The 21,923-nt window shown below is 36.6% G+C and overlaps 1 protein-coding gene across 6 annotated transcripts in view; it reads left to right on the top strand.

The window, feature by feature from the left end:
* LOC111508053 (uncharacterized) overlaps nucleotides 1-21,923 on the top strand; it is a 270,025-nt gene that overhangs the window by 171,374 nt on the left and 76,728 nt on the right. For all 6 annotated transcript variants that reach the window (XM_074177977.1, XM_074177980.1, XM_074177981.1 and 3 more), the window contains one exon: nucleotides 16,642-16,727. The gene's annotated coding sequence lies outside the window, so the exon portion shown is untranslated. The remainder of the gene's footprint in view (nucleotides 1-16,641; nucleotides 16,728-21,923) is intronic.

The raw sequence follows: 21,923 nt of genomic DNA, 5'->3' as shown, positions 1-21,923 counted from the left end.
TGATTGACAAATGATGTCACATGTGTCCGTTGACCGTACTGTATAACTCAAAGTTTCGCACGTAACCTTCTCACAAGTTCAAGGGTTTCCCGACAAACAAACAATGCTGGCACCTGCCGGTGACTGTTGACATTACATATTTCCTCGGTGGGTGTTGATCAAACAAATAATAAGTCCAACTTTCTATCCACGCCGTACGAGAATAATAAAGCGAGTATTTATAACAGTTTTTGAATTCCTTCTCTTTGAACAGCACCTGTTGAGACGCACTATTAAGACATCTATTATTAATATTCCGTGTAGAATAGAAGAGACTTTATGAATATAGCGAGTTTCGGAATGCTAATTGAATGCGCTATTTTCGTCGAACCGGTGTACTATTTCTACTTTGTTTGACGTTTGCGATACCCACGCAGTTGGCTGCTGATCTTCTTTGTTGTCAAATACTACACAATAATTACTAACAGAGGTGAAGCTCTAAAAATAGCTCGAGCGCTGTTATAAAGGAACGTTCCACCAATGTCGGTTAAAGACCAACGATCTTATCTCATAACATAATCTTACTTCATTTCCAGATTTGTTCGTTTATTTAATTTTTCCGCAACAAAATCGACACTAAAGCTGAAAAGTAAACGTAAACCATGAAAGGAAAATCAACAGTACCAGTTCAACAAAGAAATCTCGCCTTTCAAATTTGTAATGAATTCATTTTAGTCATACTTCATTTCAGCTCAAAAACCAAAGTAGGTTCAGGATGTGGAGTGTACTCCAGATCACTAATCCTAAGAATTAAGTGGGGAATGGGAAAAAATACCAGCGTGGTCCAAACAGAACCTGGCTGGTATATTAATCGCCACAAAAGAAATGACCGGGAAAGGAATTTTTAACAAAAACATAACAATCTGCAATGGCAGCAGACAAGCCCTATTAGCCTTGAACAGACAACGTGTTACCTCAGGGATAGTACCAGAAGGCCACCAAGATTTAGCCAAAGCCTCAGTAGATAATAACATTATCCTGAGGTGGGTTAAAGGGCACGATAGGAGTAAAAGTAATCGCATTGCCGACTCTTTAGCCAAGGGAGCGGCTGGACTGAGAATTTTAGGACCCAGCGGCACCTACGGCCTGATGACTTCGACAATTGCGGAACTAGCCAAATGTTACACCCATGCTCAATCCCTAAAGAGATGGGATGGAATCAAAGGATGCAATCTTGCCAGAATCACCCTGGCGACCCTGGGAAGCTAGCGCGTAGATTTTTCCTGGTGATGACCAGGAAAAATCTACGCGGAACAGTAGGATTTCTGACTGGCCATTGTCAACTAAGGAAACACCTCCATAATATGGGGCTAGTGGACACACATCTATGCAGGATGTGAGAACAGGAAGATGAGACTGTCAGGCATGTCCTATGCGAGTGCCCGGAGTTATCGTCAATAAGAGAGTGTTTGTTCGGCGAGTCTTGGCCTACACCTGCCGATATAAAGGAGATGTTTCCCAGAGACCTGTCCACCTTCCTGGAAAGGACAAGATGGACGATGACCTAGTAGGAAAACTCCTCGGGAGGATGTACAATGGGTCACATGTGGCCTAAGTGCTGTGGGCTGTCACTCACCCTCCCTACTCTACAGATACAGATGGCCATACTCCAGAACATCATTCGATTCAAAATCACCAGAAGTAGGAATACCATAATTGGGATTCAACCAGACTAGAATATCACAGAGTTTCAATAGTTTCTGTGCTGGGATCAATCTCTTTCCTCCTTTTTTCAATATAAATAAAATCGAAGAAAGCGTTAGATTTAATAATGAAACAGTTGGAAGTCTTAACTTGATAAGGTTTCTCGGAATCTAGGACTATAATAAACCGAAGTGGGACGAACATATCCACCGTATCAGAATCACCTTACCAAAAAAAATCCACATAGCTGCCGTCTAACTGTTACAACATTCCTTCAGCCACAGTGGCATAACATTTTATAATTATCATCCTAATTAGGTCAAATCTATCATCATTGAGCGGAATACAGATACAGCTTTTTCAAAATTTGTTACAGAAACTTTGCTTTCTTTTTAGCGCACACTTTAAGCAGAAAAATCCGGGAACAAGCTAGATAAATGTGAAACAATCAATGATATGTTTAGTAGCTGTACCCCATCCATGAAAAGCTTTTCGTTTTTACATGAAACGCATGGTTTTGAAGATATAAGGACAATAATTTTCACTTCCTAGAATATTCTAAACGGTCCGGAAAAATCGAGATCATTTATTTGATAGCTCTTTACCAGTCCAACTGATAAAAATATGATAAAATCGGCTGATACTTGATGAAAACCCATTATTTATTTATTTATTTGTTTATTTCATACACTATTTTACAGAATGACCCAATTACAGAATAGGGAGAAACAGTGGCATTTACAAATATGAACTTCCATAAATTTGTGAATCTATATAAAAAAATTAAAAACAGAACTGTCAGTTAGCTAAAAAATGTCTTTTGATTTGTATAATCTGGCAAATGTTCGGGCAGTTCGACGTGGGTGCTTTGTTCACTCAGTCAATGGGCCGATGTGTGAGTCGATGGTTCATGCCCCAGGCTGAACGCTCGATTTTCACTTGCTATCGTCCAACCCGTGTTAGAAATTACACGTTGAAAGGTAAGACCTCGTTAGTCCGTAGCTCGCACAAGTTTCAACTTCTGAGGGTTGTCGTTCGTAGGGGTGCGATAGGGATAAACAAGGACACGACTAACAGAATTAGAGGTATCGCACATTGTATAAATTGGGGATTCATTCGTTATATTTGTTCGCAGAGTGTTGAGATAAAAGGTGACACTATTCCTAGATGACCGTCTAGGAACCCAAAAATTCAACATATGTAACAATTGATAGCAGTTAATGATATTGTTCACGACCTTGAATATAAAAATTAATGAATAATATTCACGCCTTACCTCGAGACTACAAAAATTGTGAGTTTCAAGCAATTCATAATAGGGTATTCCTACAGTAGGACATGTGCATTTAAGTTTAAAAGACATATATTTTAGGAAGCGCCTCTGTAGGGCTTCTAGTTGATTTATATGAACCTGATAGTAGGGACTCCATACAACAGATGCATATTCCAGCCTAGACTGAACAAACGTGAAATAAAGTAATTTCAATGTTGAAGCTTTTTCGAAGTCTTGTCAGAGTAGTGTCAATATGTTTATTGAAAGAGAGGAATGAACCAAAAGTAACACCTAGATCAGTGAGTGTGTCAGAACGCTCCAGAACTTGATTGTTTATAACGTAGTTGTGTAATGTCAGATTCGTTTTCAGTGAGTAAGACATTACATTACATTCGGATATGTTGAGAGACAGATTATTCTTCCAACACCATGTAGCAATACTATTTAAATTATTGGAGTATTGTGACGCTCGAGAAACGTGTCACGGTTTTGTAAACATTCAAGGGGAAATCTCGCATCAAAGTGTGTTTTTTGAATACTAGTATAGCTAACATGTAGGGAACCACGTTTTGAATAAAATTAAAAAAAAAAACTTATTAATACAGTTTACTGTATGATTTTCACTATGAATAGTGAAAATCATACAATAAACTGTATTACGTAGTTTTTTAATATGGATTTTCATGAAGTATCGGCCAGTTTTATTCAATTATTGAATGAAATTGATTGTGAAAATTCATTAAGTAACGAGTCAGTGTAAAAACTACGGTGATTGTTAAAGAAGGGAAGAGTAGTAAATGCAGGTGTAGTGAATAAAATATGTCACCGTCTGTACCTTAATTAAAAACGACTTTACTTCATTTCAATTCTCTAGGGTTCCTCCAATCGTCAGTTTTTTTCGTCTCCACACCTTCCTTGCATTTTTATTGGCGTAAATGAGTTCCATTTCGGACGGCATCGCCGTGAGATCGCTCGCGGATTCGTTTCTTGTTTACGTTTGCGTGACCCAATTTCGGGCCTTGCGGTGCACCTCGTATTCTGCCTCCGTTCAACATTGACATTGCACAACTCGGTTGAGGCGCGTTCGCTTGTTTTCAATTGTTTTATGGCGTGATTTACTTTCACGGTTTCTGTGTGGATAACGAGGGTGTTTTATATAGAAATGGATGTTGAGGTAGAGTAAAGTTTTTTATTGCGTTATATACATTTTTATAGTAAGTCTGAGGTAAGTCAAGGCTAGAAGTCATAAATATTGCACCATACAAAGGCTTCAAGATGATTCATATCATAACTGAAGATAGAAAAACATATCTACGTAATATATAGCACAAAATCGTATTACACCACAAATAAGGTATAGGTTATTTCATTAAAGGCTTTCTATCTTTAAATTTAAATATAACAAAAGTGTGTTTCATCGAAATTTTTTATTCGTTTGTTGCCATTATGTGGCGAATATAATATCGTTCTAATGTCCGCCACGGCTTTGTTTACGTAACCATTCATCCAGAAATGGGCCTCATCGCTAAAGATGATTTTTCGATGAAAATTAGGTTCAGTTGCCAACAGCTCCAGAGCCGATTCAGCGAACACTTGTCGTTGTCTATGGTCGTTGACCTTCAGTTCCTGAGCAGTGTTGCCAATGCTGGTGATTTATCACCAGATTCGGTGATTTTCATGTCAATGTGGTGATATGGTGATTATTTTTCATATTCTGTGATATTTTGGTGAGTTTTCTTTATTTATGTCAAATTTGAAATTGAAATAGAAGAAGAACGCTAAGCTTGTAGCTCGCATAGCTCGGTAACTGAAAACAACAACCTCGCATTGTTATCATCGGCATGAAGTGTAAATTTACACAAATCAATCAACTCATACCACTTGTATAGCATATGATTATATGAGTTCTATGTTCAGTCACATATCTTCTATGTTCTGTGGTTCTGTTCATAATGGGGAATGTTTCTCATGACAAAAATCAAGTAGTTTTCATAAAAGAGCTCTAAAACAACGCATTTTAATTATCATTTCAACCTTTTTCTTAAAAAAAAATATTTAAATACTTAAAAAAGACGAATGAAATAATGCATTCAACATTTAAAGGGATTCTTTTCTATTTCACCATTTGGCAACATCGGTTATAGCTAATAAAGGACAATGAATCTGTATGTATGTTACAACATACATTACATTGCACTATTTACAATCATTTAATAATCATTATAGGAAGTAAACTGAGTCATCACTAAAGTTTATTTCTGAAATAGAAAAACAGTAACTCGGAAATCAAAACAGGAGGTCTTCTCTAGACTTGGCAACACTGAACACGGCACTCCTCTTGTGTGATTTCTTCTTTATCCCCATTGGATTTATTCGCATTCGCAATATCCCGCGGTCTAATTGCATTACGGGTTCTTCATTGGGTAAGATTCGATCTTCTTGTTCACGGCATTGTAAATAACACCGTGATGGATATTGCTGACTTCTTTTCTATTATGATAAAACAATTATTCTTGCGCGCGCCAGGACAACTGTCATAACTTAAATAACCAAACGTCCCCAGTTGTTTTTGTTCTTAATTTTTCAATTGCAGAAACAAATCCAAAATATCAACACTCGGCCAGCCGTTCTTAAATTATAAATGGTGTAACTAACACGATATATATTGACTTCATTACCAACATATAGTTCATATGAATGATAAGAAAATTTTAGGAAGATCATTTCCCTGGAATAAGAAGGTTTTGTCTTTCTACTCCATCTTCATACAAGAAAATATGGGAATCTTCCAACAGAAGGAAGCAATGAATTTCAAAAAGGTAACTAACTCTACACAAAGATATGTATTCAAAAAAATCAATGTGACACATGTTTCTTATAAAGATGGAGAGGTAGAAAGCCGAAACCTTCTTTTCCCAAAAATTAATCTTTTCTAAAAATATTGGATGTAAGTAGATTAAGTACTCCCGAGGAAAGTCTCGAAGTCAAAACGTGAATAAACTTGGTGATAATTACATCTAACAGATTTAAAGCATATTTCATAATACAAAAATATATGTATATTCAATCTGAGCATGAAATGCTGGGCCACAAAAGCATGTCAACATTCAGAATTAAATTCATTACCTAACCTTGCAAATTGGAACACACTAAAGAAAAAATGTTAAGTAAATCAACACACGAAAAATAATATGCAACCCACATTTTCATCTTCAAAATTATTCATTCTCAGTTTCAGAAACTTTCAACTCTTATCTTAATTGTTATTTCTTTACACGCATTCTCAGACGCATTATCTTGACTCTCGTCATTGTCTTCATCCTCTTCTGAAGTATTTCCAAGATATTGCTCTCCTTTACCATTATGAAGATCACATTATGTGGCTACAATGTTTTCGGCTTCTTCGAACTTTGATTTGAATAATGACCTGAATAGTTATTCAAATAATCAGCATATGATATTTAAATAGTAGACTATCACACTTCGATCATGTCTCATCAAAATCCTTGGAAAACACAATGGTAGGCTATGCGGCAAATCTGAAAACTTGCTTTCACTACATAGATTTTGAAAAGAGTGATTCCAAAGACTTGAAGGTTATAACAGGCCGATTACATAGATTATTCATGGTGTAACCTTCAGGGCAAAACCCTGAGAATATCTAAGATAGACTTAAAGAGGAAGAAAACCTCAGATCGTAATAAATAGTTCAGTAATAAATACTGCGGAGTACACAAAAACAGGAAAAATTATACGTGTGCACTTTCCTAGGTGATGAGTCATGACAGATTTAGAACGGGAGGCCTTAAAATGATCCCCAAAAAGGAATGGCAGGTCATAGAAAGTAGAATGAAGAAAATGGGCTGTGGTTTCATTTCATCCGAAGGAGTTGCTTGAACCAGACAATTTTTAGCCAATCATGCAGCAAAATGGACCGGGAATTGAAGATTGATTAGGTTCACATTAATTCCGAAATTTAAAAAAAATGGAGTTCAGTAGTCTCATGTCATTTGTATAAAATACAATATAAAAAATACACTTAGGAGCATATGATGATTGGCTACCATTGCATTTAAACCAATAGCTACCAATAACTAATTGAGATTATTTGTGGAAAACTGCAGAACCATGTTTCTATCAACTTTGGTGATAGTCAAATCTAAAAAATGTATTGAGCTATTGACCTCCATCTTGGTGGTGAATTTAATAGAATGGTGGAATCAACAAGTTCGATAAACTTACCCAACTGTCTACCTGCAGCAGTGAAGAAGACTAAGATCTGAATCACTATAAAAATGTTTATGAGATAATTATTGTTTTCTAATGCAAGGCGCACACTACGACAGGACGGCACAAGACGAGAATATGACGTGAAGTTTCGTTTCTCTTTCTATAGTTTCTTAAGCAGAGGCGCGCACTAAGGCAGGCAACGGACGGGCATATGCCAGGACGAAGAGGTGCGAAACTTCCTGCGTCTATCCCAGGCCGTCCTCCCACCCCTGCTTCTTTCCTCCTCATGTCGCATGCTTGACCTTGGATTTTAATGCTGTAAGAAAATACCACGAGCTGTATCTGTAGAGTAGGGAGGGTGAGTGTAGGCTCACAGCACTTACGCCACATGTGACCCATTGTACATCCTCCCGAGAAGTTGTCCTCCTAGGTCTTCGTCCATCCTGTTCTTTCCAGGAAGGTTGACAGGTCACTAGGAGACATCTCCCTTATATTGGCAGATGTAAGCCAAGACTCGCCGAACAAATACTCTCTTTGGTAACCTTGAGGTGTCTCACGGCGGCCTCCGCGAAGGTTTTGAAAGGTGCAGCGACATTACTGTCGTTGCGCGGCTTCTTCAACTTTCTTAAGGTTCCCTCCGTGGAGGTGCTCAAGTGGGGCGCTTTCCTGCAAAAGCAGCCGGTTCCTTGCCTTTTTTCATGGCGGAGCTCTTGGCGCTGGCCGCAGGAAGTGCCCTTGCTGTTGGAGGTGGAGTGGGGGAGGAGGAGGGTGCATTTATAGTTGTTGCCACTCCTGCTTCTTTCGCTCTCTTTCTCCTTTTGGTCTTGGCGCCGCAAATGCGCTTACGACTTGGCCTTTGTATTACATCACGAGGTGATCTGCTATGTCCAGCTTCATTCCGAGCGGTGAATTAGGGTTGACATTTCTGTTCATCCCCAGCCACCACCATAGATTGAGGTGAGCACTTCTGTCCAGCCTCGGAATTGGTTTTTGATGTGTCTGTTTTTGTGATTGTTTCATTCATGTGTGTTCCCACGAGTAGCAGGGGTCACCTCTGGCATTACCAGAGGAAGGCTGATTATAATGAGGTTTCACCCGGTTCCCCAAGGAGATCGTTCGTATCCGCATATCACCCTGCGGCCATTCAGCTGTCGGCACGATTCCTTACACTTAAGCTTGGGTAGGCTGGTCCACGGTGGCATGTTTCGCAAAGGCTTTCGGGAAGTTTTAGTTTCCCTACTTATTTCTGTCACTGACCAGGAGTCCGGCGACCCCGTCCGTAAGGCCACATTGGCTTCTCGGACAGGATCCCCAGTCCCCTGGCCGTTCCCCTATCCGCTACCTGGGGACGCGACCATGAGGTTTTCACAAGTCTTTCCTGTCTGGATTGTCTCTATAAAAATTGATATTGTCAAAGTTGCAATTACAATATCCTCCTCACCGAATGAGGTGTCACAATTCGACAGGTAATTCATCGTACACAATACTAGTATCGAACTATCAAATACGGGAGGAGAAATAAGAAGAAGAGCCGTGCAGAAAGGAAAGGAAGAACAAGACAGGCCATGCTTAATTCATCCATGGAAATTTCAGCAAGCAAAAGACTAAAGTGGTTTCGCATTATTAGTTCTTCGCCACAAAAGTAAAGAATGTCATTGAATTGATTATAATTTTGAAGTGGTAAATCTAGAATTTCCTGTTTTTCTACTGAACCAATGTGGTTTCTGTTCTAGAGGTGCTTAACCAGCTTAAAATTGCGGAAAACCAGCGGAAAACTCGGAAGTAAATTTTATCACTGCCACTATCCTGTGGATATCGATTAGTATATGAATATCATGAAATCAGCCACTTGATTTATTTTCATGTGCAGTTCTTCCATGGAACTTGTTAATAATTGAGCTTGTTCATAACATGTCGTGAACGTTTTCCTCGTAATGAACAAGGACTTTCCAAGGATGTCTCTCATGAATCGTAAATGGTTATCAGCGCGAAGAAGAAATAGAAGAAATATCGGCAATTACCTGGTAAGCGGAGAGATGAAAAAGCCATTTCAGTTTTCTAATGAATAATCACAATCAATTAACGTCATGCTCGGTTGTGCGCTTTCACTGACATTGAACACTGTTATTAAAGTTGAGTATCCGTGGATTGGAATACATTAAGATCGGCGTAATCTCCGATTAGGTAACGCAACGACAATACTGGGTTAATAATAAATATGCGCGAACTCGCTAGTGTGCACTGCTAGGCCGGTTTGATTTCATAAAATGAAAGACTCATAAATATTATTCTTACCGTAATGATGAAATATTTAATGAATTTGCCGTTTGCAACTGTGCTTCTTAATGTTTTTTAGAGATAAACTAACTAGCTTCTGAGGTAATTCTCTAAGACTTAGAAGCATTTTTTGTCGAGTTAAAATGAATTTTCCATCAAATAAAAGGTAAAACGTTGATCTCCGGACGTGCTGTTATGTTTTTTGAAATTATTTGTTCAACAATCAAAAATGACTTCAAAATAACTGCATTTTTATGTTTTTTGTGGATACATATATACGTAAAATAAGGTGACTGAATGCTTTTTTTAGGACAAAACACATGAACTACAGGACAATCCTTAAGGCGCTCTAAGAGCGGTGCCTGTGCGAAAGTAGCGATTCACGTTGGGTTCGAATCGTTGGAGATTGAATTCATTTGTAAAAACGTTCTCAGGAAGTTTATTCCACATAAACGCAGTCATCATTTGCCTCTTCTACCCATACAAATCTCCTATCGTCGCACTCTTGGATTCTTAAACACTGATTTCAAAATGAATCAAAAACAAGCCGACGAAATTCATATTTGCTGTCATAACGGACCACCAAAATTCCCAAGTCTGACTGAATTTTTTTTTTCATTGTAATTTTAACATTTAGGATCATTTTTGTAGCAAATCAAGTTTTCATTTTATAGTAACGAGTATATCTTAAAACATATAATGTCCAACCAACTGAAATTGGCTCTACCTTATTTCCAAAAAAATTACAACTGTTGATTTATGGTGGATATTCCAACGAAACCAATGCAATACTTCACAGGACCTAGAGCTTATGCTTGAATGTCTTATGTACAAGTAAATTTCAAGATCCTCCTCACAGACTAAAAGAAAGTACCTCTAAAACAACACCGTTATCATGTCTCAGCCATCGTATTCACCAGATTTGACCCTCTGCGACTTTTTCTTCTTCCCAAGATTGAAGGACGGCGTGTTCGACGATTGACGAGATAAAAACCGATTCCCTAAGAAGCTCAAGGACAAATCAAAAAGTGTACATCAGAACTGCTTTGGAGACTGAAAAAAAAACGCTGGTTCAATTTCTGAGGGGGCTACTTTGAAGGGTATAAAATAGAAATTGATGGATTTGCCTTATTTTTTGAACAGACAGCGTGTATGAGTATTTAACACAGAATTTCACGTCTAGACAAAATAACAAGTTTCACCTGCCAAAATGCAATCTGTCCAACTCTATAAAGATTTTGTTATAAAAGTTTCCTAACGAATACAATGAACTTCCACAAAATATGAAGGAAATTAGTAATCTATTTCATTTTAAAAAAAGAATTGACTACTTGTATTCTGATACCACTACATCATATCTCACTTTTATATTGGGTTTCTTAGCTTAATCATCTGTTTAATCTATTGAAATCTGTTTTTCGTTGCCGCCCTCCCTACGAACGACAACTCCCAGAAATCGAGTTACGGATTAGCGAGGTCTTAACATTCAACGTGCGATTCGCAGCACGGATTGGACGGTGGGAAGTGATAATCGATCTTCCGGCCTCTGAGCTTGAACCACCGGTTCACACAGCGGTCGATTGAGTGAGTGCAGCAAACCACTCATGCCTACCCAACTGGCTACCGACCCGCCGGAAATAAAGCCACATCATACCGTAGTGTTATATAGGTTACATGGTGAAACTGTTTGTGCAATATAATTCATTCATTCATCCAGAACTGATTATTGGTTATATCTAAAGTAAATGAACTTTAAACGTTCAAGCCAGTCTCGATATACCTACACAGTAGATTTAATGGACTGATGCCTATCAGAAAATAACTACTTCCCTGGCTAATACCACGAAGGGCGTTGGATTATATCCGACAGGCGCCAGTGCAGGAATCTTCACAGAAACTTTCCAGCATATGCAATTGGCAATACAACTGAAAGAGTCGACCTTCAATTCTGGTTATATGTGTTCTTGGTTAATCTTTCTGGTGAAGTCTCTGGAGACCTTTACGCGAGCATTGTACGTTCGATATTTTTGAAAATATAGAATACGTAAAATTGACAGTAAGTAAATCCTCTTCTTTTCAAAATATTAATACAAATCTATGATCGAGAATCTAAATGTTTATAAATGTTTCTCAAATTCTCATTGTCCCAGATAATCAAACGAAACGCTTTATTCATTTCTCGTAACGCAATATTTTTCCAATTTAATTTCCACTCGTCGCGACGTCCCGAAATCTCGACGATGATAAAGGAAGAGCCGTAATCGAATAAATGGCCGATGTAAAACTTTGTCGAACTCGCGTAATGTTTACTTTCTCTCCTCTCTTTCTTGTTTCATTCTCATCGATTTGCACTCGACATGTCGGAATGAATCGTTTATAAGAGGTCTTTCTCGCAATTCCCAGACATTAGCACTCTATAAAATCTGAGTTGGCACGTTTTTTTCCGTTTTGTTTTTTATATAAGTTGCTTGATTCGTGTTGTAACTAGTGCTCTGACGTATTCGACGATTGAAGTTTTTTGTGAAGCATCCACATGTAAACACAGTTCTGACATATTTCGTCGCGACATCAACTTCTAGCTCCCTTTTTATTGATTTACTTAGGCGTTATAAAGACGGTGGTTTTTGTGTGGGAGAGTTGTCAAACAGTTTGTGTTTATATATTCAATAATTTTGAATTTTTAGCCAATCCGGCCAACTTCATCTCCTAAAATCAGCAAATGATTTGTTAAGTTATTAGGTGAGTTATTAACTTCTTTATAGTGCGTTTGTGAAACACGAAGTCCGCCCAACTGACACGGCCAATGTTGCCAAGTCATGTTCATACTTAACAGTAGACTTTACATCAGAAAAACAGGATAATGATATTAAAAACAGTAGAAAATATATTTTTTCTACACCCTTACTAAAATAATACACTTCCCCATAATTCGTTTCATAATGAGATCCATTATAATACAGATTTTTCATAACGATACAGTTAAAATAGAATAGAAAGATACAATAATAGAAACCCATAATTTTTCAATGAAGCATGCTGTGCATTTGACGTTTGTCTCAGATTCCTATCTAATTGTTTTATTTGTCAAAATCAGTGGGTATTAAATTTTCATAGAATACTAGTACTAGTATCGCTGTATCGCTGCTGTTCTAATGTTTTGACAGAATCAGAATCAACGAACTTAGACATGCCCAGTGTTATAGAACAGTGCTTTCAAAAAAATTGTTCTACAGCGTCATCTAGTGGCGCGTTACAGAAAAATTGATAGCCTAAAAATCTTCTCTATGAAAAATTCTTATACATGTCAAGTTTCATCACGATCCACTTTTATATATATGATAGCTACACTTCGGTAATTATATTATTAAAATGTCTGATATCAGCGATATAGAATTAACGTCGACTCTTCCACAAATATCTGAAAAAGCAGAAAATACAGTACGAAATATTTTACCCCATAAATCTAAGAAAGTGTACGAAAAACTATATCAACGGTTTATGGACTGGAAAAATACAAATAATATTTCGTCCCTGAAAATGTTTTGATTGCTTATTGAATTGAATTGATGGAAACTATGTAGTCATCTAGTTATGTTAGGTTAGGTCCAAAATGAGTGGGCCTATTCGATCTCCACCGCAACCCGCAAGGGTTTATTGTGACTCACACCTATTCACACTCGACCAAATAAACTCAGCTTCTTAACGAAGCCGATAATAGTTTGTATGGTGAGTGGTTTTTCAGATCAGATGGTTAGAGTACGGCTCTGCCATACTCTATGGGCAAATTTCAGATATGCGGTTAGTTACCTCTTTCACAGGCAGATGGGGCGATTACAAACATGTTGTTTGTCGTTAGTTTCAGCCTAGTTCGAGGAATGACACTCTGAAGGAATTAGATTTTCAATTATCGGAAATCATCGACTTTATGTTGATGAAAGACACTATTTTGCACTAACGAGTGGCCAAACAACTCGAAACCGGTCTACAAGTGTGTTCCAATAATATGCAGGGATAACTTCTTTGAAGAATTCTGCACTGACACCTAACGGATATAATCCAATTGCCCTTCGTGGTATTAGCCGGGGGAGTAATTGTTTTCTGATAGGTGTCAGTCCATCAACCTACAGTGTAGGGAGTTGAGACTGGCCTGAACGAATTGTTCCTTTAGTTGATTTGATATATTTCATTAATTTCGAGAAAACTTAGTACCTACTAGATTTAAAGTAGACTACATTATGAGATGCAGGTCCAAACCTAGCCTAAGTCATTCTGCTTTTTATTTAATTTATTCCATTTTTTCTTTTCTTTATTACTGATTGTTGAATTCTTTTAATTACATTTTTTGTTGGCAAAGATTTTTGGAATGATGGGAGTATGACCTAAAATGTGAAAATTTCAAAGATATGAGTGGAATTTTGATTGTTAATGTGGTAGAAACTAAAACAAAAGTACAACGAACATTCATAAATACCGATGAATACTATATGCATACGAAATTAGTTAAAAATATATGAATCTACGGCCTAAATTTTGCCCTACTCCATCTTTTTCGTTAATTATTTTATTGGAAATTGCACAATTCAAAACATTGGTACTTATTAATCAATTTGGTAATTTAGGGAAGCAAATAGCAACATATTTAAATCTGCCTGATCCTAATTTATATACAGAGCATTGTTTGCGAGGGACATCTGAAACCGTATTAGTTGATGCCGGTGGTAATATTACCGCATTGAAACGTCATGGTGGCTGGAAATCCAATTCAGTGGCGAAAGCCTACATTGAAAATTCGATTCAAAATATAAACAGCATTTCCAATACAATATTGAACTCTATTGAGACTAGCAAAAGTAGCGATAATTAAATAAATGTAAATATTCCTTCCACTTCCATATCAATGGGACCTGGAATAAACGTTTCAAACTGCACAATAAATAATATTTTCAAAAAATCTAATTAATTTCAATTATTATGTTCAATATAAATATTGATTTTTTAAACAGAAACAGATTACGGAATATTGTTGGGGATGCAGTCAAAATTACTGGACTGTTGTTCAAAGAATACTCTGTTATATGGCTTTCGAGAATGTTTATTCCCTTTATCAAGACATCAGACACCCACGGAAGACCGTGGGTTCGATTCCCCCCTCGACCAGATATTTTTCTCGAGAGTATTTATCTGGTTGAAGCTGGAATGATTCTGCAACCGTGTTAGGAATCACACATTATAAGGTAAGACCTCGTTAGTCCTTAGCTCGCACAAGTTTCTCAACTTCTGAGAGTTGTCGTTCGTATGGGAGCGACAGCTGATTAACGGAAAAACAGATTTTTTTTAACAGATCTACAAGAAATTTAAAACATTGCAACAAAATTGTAAAACAAATTGGTAAAAAATGTACTTGAGGTTATAGTGAAAAGTCAGACGTGGCAATGAGAAAAACAAAGTTAATACTTTTCATCATGTAGAAAAGTGTCACACATTCAATTTAAAGTTTCAGAGAAAAAGTACAAAAAACTTATTTTATTCAAACATTTGAAATTATTTCACTGGCCACTGCTTTCAGAGAAAAAGTACAAAAAACTTATTTTATTCAAACATTTGAAATTATTTCACTGGCCATGCTTGGCGTGGTAGCAACCAAAAAGAGAGAGGGAAGAGGAAATATTTGAAATTTGATAATTGACATTATGAAAAAAGATATTTGAAGTTTGATGATTTGACAGTAAAACAACAACAGGATTACCAAAAGGCACAACAACCCCATGGCTGACACAAACATAATCAAAAATATCTAACTCTGGGTACAGTGCTGCCAAATACTCACAACTGGAGTAAATGATTTTTTGACAGACTCAGCACTGCGCCCAAACCAAACACTATCTGTTGCTTGGGGAGCCTGGAGGAATTAGTTCCAATTTTGAGATATAATTATAAATATTGCTGGGGTTGTTGAGCTCAGTCTTTTTGTCCATGTTATTGGTATTCCTTTATATAAAGAACGTTTCTTCAAATAACCGTTTTTGTAAGTTGCTTTCAGTACACAGAAATTTAACTTCGGGGTAGTTCATTGTGTGTTTAGTAGTGCTGATGACATGCTCTGCAAGTGAACAGGTGGTTTTGTTTGTGTTACAATCACTTTTATGTGACGTTAAGCGTCCAGATAAATTTCTAGATGTTTGTCCAATATATGTCTTGTCACATGTATGACAAGGAATTTCATATATAGTCGAAGTAACCGATATAGTAATCTTAAAAGTGTCGGCGATGTCAAAGGCCAAAAAAACCAATACAAAGGAATTATGCCGCAACGAATTAGTCCACGTGGACTGAAGAATTGGCGTTTCGTTTTGGATAATTTTTACTAATCGAGTTTTATGATTGGCTGAAGAGTCATAAAATTAAATTTGAAGTCATGTTACGGTGACCAACAGAATGTAGCGATGAGTACCGCCGTTGTGTGTGTTATTAAAGGGGAACTGCTGGAAGGTAGGGGGCACTATATATTTTACTTGAACTATACTAAATTGAATACCACGCCCAATATTCCCTATTTCTCCTTAACTAGTCAGTCAACACTATATATATATATATATATATATATATATATATATATATATATATATATATATATATATATATACACATGTATATACACATATATATATATATATATATATATATATATATATATATATATATATATATATACAGTAGCCATTTCTCGAGAAAGGTTAATACAGTCAAACTGCTGGAGAATAATTCCATGAAAATCAAAAGAAAAATAGATAGGTACTATTCTGATCACTCCTATATTGATTTCAATTCGAGAGCCACCGGTAGACAGCTGTTTCAGCCTATTGGGCATCGTCAGTACCCGGCAGGCGTTCCTCGATTGAAAACAAAATGTGAATAACCAAGTAGTTTTCGAACTTCGATATGCTCGGATTTCTCATTTATTGACTAGCCTAAAATATTCTACCCTCTCTGGCTGCCCTAATTCAATTCTTAACAGTAGCGTGGTTATATGGTGACGGGAATGAAATCCAGATCATATCAATTAACACGCCCACTTGATTTCATTACTGCCTTGAATTTTCTCCCTGAAATTCTAATCAAATTATAATACTAAATGATTAGACGCGTTGTATATTAACGTCAGTTTTCTTCTGTTTCAGAATGTCGAGAAGCTTCTCATCGAGGCCGGCCGTGCGCTGGTATCTTCGCACAGCTGGATAACTTCAATAAAATTCATCGATAAAAGGTTGGTACGCCCCATTGACTTTCCTCTACCCTACGGCAATGTCTCCTTTCTTCCTCGTGTTTCTCTCGTCGTCTTATCGCCTGCCGAGGGGTGGGTTTTCCATAACGATGTCGGGGAAAGGGGGGAGGCATGTGCTTGTATCCTCGTTGCATTCTTTGCCGTATGGTATTTGATTATTATTTTACAGTGTTTCGTTTGAAAAAGATTTTTAGTTTTCGTAGAACACTATTTTTACACGCTTTATATTAGCTTCACCTGTATGTATGTATGATTGTTTGTATGCATGTTCGCTTGTAATTCTCAAGCTCGGGATCTGTATTGACAAAATTATCGACATTAGTGCTTGATCTATTCGCGAGCAGATGGTGCTGTATGTAACTACTTGATATTTCTTGATCTCTTCGCAAGCAGATGGCGCTGTACGTAACCTACTTAATATTTCTTGATCTATTCGCGGGCAGATGGCGCTGTATGTAACCTACTTGATATTTTTTGATCTACTCGCGGGCAGATGGCGCTGTAGGTAACCTCCTTGATAGGTTGTTCAAAAGAAAATCAAAATAAATATAGTTTAAAAAACTAGAAAACACGCTTTTAAAGAACATCGAACTAAATAAGCTTCAAACAATAACGATCAAAAGATACCAGAGTATTATTGTGACAAAAGCGTGGGCGCTTTGTGTTATATTTTCTGTATATCTAGCCTAGGCTTTTTTCACAATAATACTGGTATTTTTCGACCGTTATTGTTTTAAGCTTATTGAAATATTTTTAAGTTTTTAGTTCGATGTTCTTTAAAAGCGTGTTTTTTAGTTTTCTTAAACTACATTTTGTTCTTGAAATTTTTATATTTGAGCATGCATGACAAAAATAAGCAAGACGTGTCTGGTGTCGATAGATCAAGAGTTTGTGTCGAATAAAGTTGGCAGTCCTTTTTCAGCAGCCAAATTATCGGTGATGGTAGTGAAAAAAAAACAATATCTTTTATCAGGGCTATTTGTTAAACGAAACATGTGTTGGAAAATACTTATGTTCGGATTTTATCATTCCGAGGTGAATTACACCTCGTCATATCCTTTGCAAATAAATCATATTATAAAATGTTCGTAAGATGTCTCCCAACGCTTTCGTTATATTGTAAGATGTCAGTATTTCATGGAGGTTGGTTTGCACCCCCTGAACAATTTTGCAAATAGATGAAACTCGTAGTCAATGTTCGTAACACATCATGCATCAAGTCTTGTGGATTTCAAGCTGACAGTATTTCTTTGAAAGGACTCATGTCCAGTATTTATCATTTGGGGGTGAATTACATCTCTCCATAACCTTTGCAAATAGGTGATACTGATATGAAATATTTTTCTAATCAACAAGTTCAAAAACATGAAAAATAGAGATAGAGGTCCTGAAATTATGAGCTTCAGAAAAAAATATAACGTTGGTCAATATTTGTTTATAACAAATTGTTAAACTAATAAACAAGTAAATAATAAATAAAACTTTTTTTGACAAACTATTTGAAAGTGAAAATTATGATTTTCACAAACAAAATTATTTTTTAACTAATTTTATTTAAGCAATCAAAATATAAAAAAATCGATTTTAAAAATTAAAATTAAGAAAAAAATTTTTTTGAAAATCATAGTTATCTCTAGACAAAAAATCTGCAAAAAAATTTTTTTCAAAAATATCGAATTTCTCTATTTGTTCAAATCAATTTATTAAACATATTACGTGAAAAATGCATATCCTACGTTAAAAACTGCCATTTTTTAATGTGAAAACAGACAGCTAAATATCAATTGAAAAAAAAACTATCATCAATTTTTAGATATTTCATTTTACAATAGTTATAAAAAATCATAATTAACAAATTAATAAATTTTTATGAACTTTTATCGCAAGATCGTATGAAGTATATATATCAAAAGAACTCCACGAAGTTTAAAATTTATAGGCCAATTTATTCATACCTTTTATCCCATTATTTATACAAACAGAGATTGGCAAAATATTTGTTAGTTAACAATTGAATAACTTTTTGCAAAATAGTGATACATTTTTTTTTCTACGGAACTCGATTCATTCAAGTGTTAAGAAGATACTAGATTTTTTTCTAATTTTTAAGATGACATTTTATGTTATAAAAAATTATTTCATTTGATATACTCTCTTCAGCGGCAGCGCACGCATGACGTAACAGCCGCGCGGAACCCTATTATCAACGTCAAATTAAAATTATAAATAATGGAGATAGAGTTTCGGAAGTTAGGACTTTTTTATTGGAAATTTCCTCTTCTTTAACGAGCTTTTTTCAAAATTGCTCAAATATTAATATTTTTTAAGTTATTAACGAAAAACTATATACTATTTTTTTTAACTTATTTTTTGTTAATAACAATTGCAATTTTTCACCTGCACCAAAATCCTTTAAAAACATTTTTCTAGAGTTGATTCCGAATCGAATGAGCTATCGCTCATATTTTTAGGACCTTTATATCTATTTTTTATGTTTTTGAACTTGTTGATTAGACTAGAAATTGATAAAGAGCAACAAAAGTGTGTTTTCTGACAAACTGTTCTTATCAGCCCTGGAAACACTCTCTCCGGCTGGTGTATGCAGCTCTAAAATAATACATTCTGCAGCCATAATAGTATAATGGAGAGATTCCGGTTGATTAATCGATATTGAGGTTGTCGATATTCAAGTCGAAAGATTCCCACCTCAAGGATCGCAGCAACATTTCCATATAAGGGCGCCTCTAGGTCAGTTGTATCTGACGATGCATTAAGTTCAGCCGTGCAGGGCTTTGTTACCTCTGGTTTGGTTGAACCATCATTTGAGTTGAGCATTTACTGATCTCTTCAGATGGAGTTTGTTATCTTTCTCGATGCAAATTCATAACATATTCTGTTTTTGAGGAGACGTTAAGACTGCAGCACCTAGCTCTTTTAATAGGATCAAGACTTGGAAGGTCAGGTGCTTTGATAAGCCGAAGTTTTCAATGTTGTTGAGGAAAGACCTTCCATTGGCTAATCCTTGTGTTGCCGCAGGAGTGCAGTGATCTCTGAGACTTATATATGGGCACTGAATGGTCTCCAACTGGGTGACGGTGCCCGGTGATCACCTCGTTCAGTGTCGATAATTAAACCGGGTTCATCAGCCGCTCTAGCAGCTGCCCTAAAAAGAAATTTTCCAAATCTTTGAGGTTTTTACGTCGAGTTGATAGAGCTCCTCTTGAACCGTTTTCATTACTCCAAACTAGTAGAGTAAGATTGGAACGGCCAGCAGATTCGTACTAGCAACTTTGTTTTCACCCGACAGTTCCAAAGGCCAGATCTGTCTGATACTCACCGCGGAGAGTTATTTACTATTGTTACCTCTTGTGAGTGGCGTTGTTCCACCTCGAGGTAAGTATAAATCTCTCCGGCATCCAGGTGGTTCAGAATGCTTCCATCTACTAGCTGCACATCCTCTCCGTAATCCGTGCATCGTCCTCTTTTGAGATGGACCCTTGCACGTTTGTCTACCCCGAATTGCATACCAATAGCCTTCATGTACTCTTTTTCCACCACGAAGGAGGTTCTTTTATCTAGAGGCATAGAGTTTAAAATCATTTATATGATATAAATGGGGGACCTTGTGCCACCGGTTTCCGGCGGTGCCAAAGTACGAGTATTTCTATGCAAAACGGAAAATGGCAATAGTAGGAACAGAAAAGAAGGGAACTGATGGAATCGCTCTAAAATACACTTCTTCTGTTTGGACTCCAGCCTGACGAGATGTTATGGTGAAGCGAGTCCGCCAGAGTGGTATCTATCTATAGATAACAGTCTTATCATGGCAGTATTGTTGTCCCAAAAACCACATGATACTACCATCATTATAAATCATAACACCTATACGTTTACAGCCGTTGTTTATCAGGTGCAAGTGATGGCTGTTTTTTTGTTCGACGCAATACATGGGTAATATCCGTGTCTTTGTGAAAAAAGATTTTTAATTAGTCACGAGTGACTCCGAACAACTTTACGCTGTTTCTCTAGTCCTTTACCACCCGCATGCAACCTATACGCGACTATAAAATCGCTCGTAAAAATAATCGCGAAACCCCGACGTACATCATGGGAAATTACGAACGCACGTTTTGCGATTATGAGTACAGTAATTTCTGTTGAGAATACCACCGCCTCCAGAACACTGTTGAAAGTAATTGTGTTTCTCAACTTATTTTTTGCCAAAATATATTTTTCTAGAATGTTGTTTTTTTTTAACAGTGAAAATCTGACCTTACTGGTATAGTCGAAGTAACCTGTATTATGAATAGTTAAAGCTATCGGCATCTCAAAGGCCAAAAAAAAACCAATACAGAGAAATAATACCGCTGCCAACTAGTCCACGTGGACTGAAGAATTGGCGGTTCGTATTGGATTATGTTTACCAACCGAGTTTTATGATTGGCTGAAGAGTCATGAAATTAAATTTGAAGTCATGTTACGGTGACGAATAGAATGTGGGGATGAGTATCGCCGTTGTGTCGTCAATGTTCAGTTCAGGGACTGATCGCGATTCGAGTGTTGAAATTCGATATTGGTGCAGTTATAATCACTTGACATTTTTGTTATCTGTTTAAAATGTGGCGTCCTTGGACAAGTACTAATAGTAATAACGAGTGTGATAACTACGCAGACGTTTTCCTGTATAGTGATTCGGATAGCGATGGTGAACAATGCGAAAAAGAGATACCAGTGAATAAGATTCGGATGCGTTTGAATATTGAAACATGTTTGAGTATGTTTCAATGTATATAAGAATCTACATCTCGAATTTGGTTTCGAGGGAAACAAACTATTACAAGCAACATCAGATTTGACCGAAATTCCTTTCTCAACTGTACGTAAAATAGTCGAAAACAAACCTTATGAACGCAAGACGCGATGTGATACGGGATTACCAAAACTTTTAGATGTTTATCTAATAAAATCATTGAAATAAAAAACATTATACGACTGTTACAAAACAATGAGATTCCTACAACTGAAATAATAAGGAATAAATTGAATACTTCCAGCTATAACGTGAGTTATGGAAAGCAGAAGAATAGTGGTATTGCGTAACAAATACTTAGAATAAATAACTAAATATAGACAAGAACAACGGCAAATTTTCTATTTGGACGAAACTTGGTATGACGC

This window comes from Leptinotarsa decemlineata, unplaced genomic scaffold (genome assembly GCF_025532065.1).
Source record: "Leptinotarsa decemlineata unplaced genomic scaffold, Ldec_3_MD MMD2_tig00003335_RagTag_RagTag, whole genome shotgun sequence".
NCBI lineage: Eukaryota > Metazoa > Arthropoda > Insecta > Coleoptera > Chrysomelidae > Leptinotarsa > Leptinotarsa decemlineata.
Note: the sequence above shows the minus strand (reverse complement) of the source record. Positions and strands in the feature narration are given on the sequence as shown.